This window comes from Pollicipes pollicipes, unplaced genomic scaffold (assembly GCF_011947565.3).
Source record: "Pollicipes pollicipes isolate AB1234 unplaced genomic scaffold, Ppol_2.1 Scaffold_5282;HRSCAF=6240_pilon_pilon_pilon, whole genome shotgun sequence".
Classification (NCBI taxonomy): domain Eukaryota; kingdom Metazoa; phylum Arthropoda; class Thecostraca; order Pollicipedomorpha; family Pollicipedidae; genus Pollicipes; species Pollicipes pollicipes.
In genome coordinates, this window is record NW_023596651.1 from 134,677 (window position 1) to 140,518 (window position 5,842).

The 5,842-nt window shown below is 49.9% G+C and overlaps 1 non-coding gene across 1 annotated transcript; it reads right to left on the reverse strand.

The window, feature by feature from the left end:
* Window positions 1-4,925: 4,925 nt before the first annotated feature.
* On the reverse strand, window positions 4,926-4,997 carry TRNAE-UUC (transfer RNA glutamic acid (anticodon UUC)). The gene has a single exon. It is a non-coding gene; the product is annotated as a tRNA-Glu (tRNA).
* Between the last annotated feature and the right edge of the window lie 845 nt (window positions 4,998-5,842).

Below are 5,842 nucleotides of genomic sequence, written 5' to 3' on the forward strand. Positions count from 1 at the left end.
AGGCATCTGCCATGTCAGGAAACCATGCTTCACTTGTGACAATTACATTCTAGAAGCCGGTACAATATGCTTAAAAAATGGCACGAAGTGCCACTGTGCCGCTACATACCTCAATGGGTTTGGCCTTATGTGTTATCCGCTGCAAACAACCAAGGCAGAGGACTTCAGTAGCAAAGGGTGGGCTCTTCGCAATCGATTATTGTAACACCCTGTTGATATATTGCACGTGTTTGATATCCTGATGACCCTGTTGATATATTGCACGTGTTTCTGGAATGCAATTTACGTAGATTTAGCACGGCTTCCTGACACGGAAGATCTGGAAAACAATACCAGGTGCCTAATGTGTCAGAGTATTAAACTGCAAAGGGCAGAGTGACGTCAGTTGAACATAAGCACGTTCCTGCAAATACAGAATGCAATTAATTACCATATAAATCACAACACCACGCGTTTCATTTCCATGCTGGTGTGTGCGCAAAAACAAGCACCTTACTTCTCGCATCGGGAATCGAATCCGGGCCTCGTGGGTGAGAGCCGTGTATCCTAGCCACTAGACCATGCGGGAGGCGAGTCGTTCCTGATGGCCCATGAAGAACTCCCTGCACGTCTTTCCACTCCCATAAGGACATCACTTGGTGACAGTCTTGATAATGCGCATGACGTAATGCAATGGCGGACATTTCTTCTAAACTGCGGTTTCGAAAAGAACAACGTGATGGAAACGACTACAAACCAGCACGTGTGCAATAGGGTGCATCATCAGCAGCAAAACCAAGTGAGAGAAATAAACTGTTTGGCGCAGGAGTCCAAAAGTATACAGCATTGCCAAAGTTCTTCCCAAAAACTCAAATTCGTGACGCCCGAGCCGATAGAAATATCGCCATAAAGTGACGCCCGGTATTGCAGTCACCAGATGCTGAGTGCCGCTCGCTGCCGAAGGTAACACCAGGCCGTGGGCGGTAAGCGATACAAAATGTTTGTGCGTTTGGAAACGATGTCACCGAGCACTCCTTAAACCGTCGTGCGAAAATGCCCCGGTCCAATGCCTAATGTGCGGATCAAACAATGCCCGATCGATTGCCCTATGGCGGAACATTTATGTACTGTTGAGTATGGACTCGTACGAGTGTGTCGGTTAGTATTGCTGCAGACTTTCACTTCTCTAAGACAGCACAAGTGATGCAAGCAAAACCATGCATAGCATATGGCTCAGAATATGCTATCTGGTGTACAACCTAATACATATAGCAAGTTCTGCGGTGTGTACAATAGGCGTAGGGAGAGGGGGGGAAGGTAGGGTGACCCTACACACATCTTGCTCCTTGCCGAGCCTGCGTTTTCGATGCGCCGGCCAAACAGCAGCTGTTCACAGACTGGTGACCCAAAAGGCGTGTTGAGGGAGACCGCACGGTAGCAGAAATATCTTTGCGACTGTGCTCCACTTATTGCTCAATCTCCAGCTCCAGCCCCAGACGTCCTCGGCAGTGCGGCGCTGGTCGCACCCCTTGTGTGAACCAGATATGGCCAGATTGCCAGTGGAGTTGCCACTTTGTTCCGCAGCTCACAGTCGCTGGGTTTTGCGGTGGGGGCTGTGTGACTGGTCCATGCCAGGGGTCATGTTGGTAAACCTCACGGTCCAGAAGTTTATCGCTGGGATGGTGAAGACCCCGGGCTGAAGAAGATCCTTGATTCGCTGCTCACGAGCTGCGCGACGATCGCAACCACCTGTTCGCGGACCATGCGGTTCTCATCCTACACCATGTCCAGCAACAGCTTTCCGGACGGACCTAGCACCCGTTACGCTTGAGGAGTGGCTGCACCCTGGCCTATGTGCGCTGCGGCAGCCTGCGGAATAGCACGATGCTCTGGAACAGGCTGCGTATGCCAAAGTCGCAGCTGCTGTTCTGCCGGATGGCGGACCACACCGGCACGTAGTGGCCGACCACGCACTGGACGAGACCCTTGAGAGCGCTGCTGGAGGTTTCGATAGAGATGTAAACTAGGAGCAGGCGAGTGGCCAGTGTCAACCATTCGAAAGCAAAAGCACATTAAGCACACAAAAGCACATATATTAGAACAATTTGTTGCGAACTGAGCATTATATCGTACACAAATTATTGCGCCTCTAAAGTGCATGTAATCATGCATATATCCAGAGTCCTTAAATGTGACAGAATGGATATCAACAAATACACAAGTAAACATGAACCAACAAGCAAATAATACGAAATACTATGACACATTGTAAGATAATTAGTGAGTGCCTAACAGGAAGCACATTAAATATCAATTGATACATGATAACGTTTAAACACGCATTGTTATAACTTCGAAGAAATTGCGTTTTCATATTTACCTGACATGGTTCAATGGTCCGATTCGCCGCTGGGCAGCCACGTCTCGGACAGAGCCGTTTTGAGCACCGGAGACCAGAAAGTAGAGCAGCTGCTAGTTGGTGCTCAGCCGCTGAATGAGGTCGACCAGCAGGTTTGGCACGTGTCTCGGTATAGGCATGAATGCCACAACGTTCCTCTCCCCGACCTCTCCGGCGCAGGTCTTGCCGATGGGCAAACAAAATCGATCCCGTGGTCGTGCCGTCCAATCTCAGAAGCAGATGGAGGAGGTTCAGCTGGTTGCCGCGCAGCTGGCAGATGAACCAGTGTACGGTTGGCTCTGTGGCCAGCTCAAACAGCCGGAACACGGCGCCTATCGTCTCGGCGTTGACGGCCGTGCCATGACAGCCGCGCACATTGATGTGAACGTCGCACTGCGTGCTCACGGAGTGTAGATCGTTGAGCAAGTGCAGGGCGAGGCCGGACTCGAACGTAAAATGAGTCATGTAGCGACTGCTTGGCCCAGCAATGACAACCACGTATGTCTCGGCGGCATTCGCTTGGCTACGCGTGATTGATGTAGCTCCTGCTTTCGCCTGCCTTCGGCCGTCGGAGAACAGGATGGTCAAACCTGATTCGTGGATTGCTTCAGCATTTTGACGAGCCGTCTCCTTTCTCGCTATGTCTCTTGCGCAGCATATCTTCTTAGGATCTATGATATTTGATTTCAAATAGCCAGTCCGTCTCTGCTATCTTGTAAGAAGGCATTGCTGATAGCAGCAGCGGCCCAGTTAGAGCCACCGTAGCTGCCAACCGCCAAAGCGGTGTTAGTCATATCGTTATCCTTACGATCTACAGTGACAGCGGTTTCAACACGAACGAACAATCGGCGTCGTCGCCACCGTTTACCATGTACGGAACCGTGTAGGAATCTGTGCTCTGCCGAGTCGCCAGCGCTGAGACCACTTGGTTCCGGAGCAGGTTTGAGTTCAGCACCAGCAGCCAGCGCTGGCTCAGCAGGCGGCGCGAGCTCAGCAGTCGGCGGGAAAGGCGACTCAGGCTCAGCAGCAGAAGGTAACGTCCTCTTGATACACTGTGCAGACAAGTGGGCATGGAAAGCTGCGCTGAGGTATGCACTGGAATTTCACGACATTGACAAGCTTGTTGAATTTCGCGGTGGCGGCGTTGCTGTGTTTCTCTCTGTCTTCCCTTGATTTCTTACTGATAGCTCTGTTGAGATGAAAGCAATCCCTCTTCATCAATTTTGTCCCTTATCATGAACAGGGATCGCCACATTGGTCCACAGTTCCCTGATTTCTCCCGGCGCGGTCTTGAGGATATCGTTAGTGAGATTCCTCTTCGATTCGCTCAACAGCCTGATGTAGCTCATGGCCTTCTTGTGGTCAGCGGTTGGTGGTGTGACAGTGGGGCCGGGTGGCCTACCACAGAAATATTTTGTGCGCGGCCGTGTAGCCTTCGGCATGTTTATGCAAGTATTTGATCGAAGGAATTTTCTATTACCGGAAAACTAAACTAATAAGCCCATAGCGCCCACAAAACAAGCATATTAATTGCAAATCAACATGACTATCATGCAGTAGCGATCGCAAACTTACGACCTACTCCGATCTACTGGAGCATTCTCATAACTGCACAGCTTTGTTGTTTAAGACTCCGGCACGTTAGGCACCTGCTAGCATTGTCCAAATTTGCGGTGTCAGGAAGCCATGCTTAATCTATGAAAATTGCATTCTATCAACATGTGCAATGTATCAACATTGTGTTTCAATGGTCCAAAGTGACGAGCCCACTATTTCTTCTGAAGTCCCCTGCCTTGGTTGCTTTCAGCGGATAAGACATAAGGCTAAACCCATAGTGGTATGTAGTGGCGCAGCGGCACTTCGTACCACTTTGTAAGTATATTGTACCTGCTTCTAGAATGTAGTTGTCACAAGTGAAGCATTGTTTCCTGACATGGCAGATGCCTACCAGACCAGTGTATCGCATCGCAAGGGGCAGAGTGCCGGCGGCCTATGAAAGAGCTTGTTGGTTCGGGCAAATGCAGGCAACACTTACGACCTATACCCCAACAAGACACAACCTTCATATCCGCACCGGGACTCAAACAATGGCCTCACCGGTCAGAGCCTTGCATCCTAGCCCATGAACAAGCAGGAGGAGGTGCATTCACGGAAATGCCTCCAAGTTGTCCATCTTTGTAGTCCAAGAAGTTCATTGTCCACCAATGGCGTCTGAATGATGTAAATGCCCCCCCCCCGACCCCCCAGCTAAATCATGCGCTGCACACAATAAACAGGCTGGGAAGTCGGCTGCCCCTCACGAGAATCTATTGATTTGCCAGCTTTGCAAAGCAATTAGAACTTGTTCTTATCTATGTGCGCGCACTCAGCTTCCTCCATGACATCCAATATCACACACGGAGATTGTCCCTCGGGACATAGTTGAATGGTTGTTCGGCGAATTCATATCGTTAGTAGATAAGTGTTGTCATCATATGAATGGTGCCTAAGTTGTCTGTCTCAATTCTACGCCCTGTGCTGGGGAGCACGCTGAAAACGCCTGCTCTATTTCCCGCACCGGGAATCGAACCCGGGCCTCACGGGTGAAAGCCGCGTATCCTAGCCACTAGACCACGCGGGAGCACGGGCTTGAGGGGAAGGCCTCTAAAGGCCTCTCTGTGCGCCTTTTAACTACACTAAAAACGTTGCTGGATGTAAGTCTTAATATTGCACAAGACGGAACGCAATGGCGGACATATGCTTCTGGATTGCGGTTTCTAAAAGAGCGATGAAAAAACACTGCAAACCAGTATAAAATATCACGCTAAAGTGCAGCTTGAGAGAAAGCGTGAGAAACAGCGCTACCTTTGGCCTAACACACCTGCAAAAATATGTGTGACAAGTGTTCTGCATAAGTTGTCACACATGCCTTAACGTTACATGCTTTTCTTTTCGGTGATGCGAATAGACATCCATGTTAAGATTTTGGCAAACAAATGGCGGCTTATAGCGCAAAGAAATGCTCATCTGATAAGTGCGGGAAACAAATAGTCCTGAAGTCCAAGAAACAGAAGAAGTATAAGATAAATCCTGGGCAGAGCCGAGCATGGACGGATTTAGCCTGGAGTTTTGGAGGGGGGGGGGGGGGGATAAGCGTTCGTCTCCAGCTGGGTCGTGTGGGATCCGAGGTCCATTGCACTTATGAAACACGACGTTTGCGCCGAATAGGACTAAGCCGCGTCAACAAGCGTTTTGTTTTGTTATTCAAATCGCTGCCAACATTTCTGCACGTAGTCTTGCCCCACCGTTATTCATTCCCCTTCATCCCATTGCCCTGAAATGATAGATTTCGGACCGAATTGGCTCTAATACGAATAACCAATCCGTACTAGAATATGCGACACGTCTATCCTCTCTCCTGTTTCATCCTGCGTCCTGGCGACGCCCCGCCTGTCTGTGGCAGGCTGCATGCGTCCGCCACGAGTG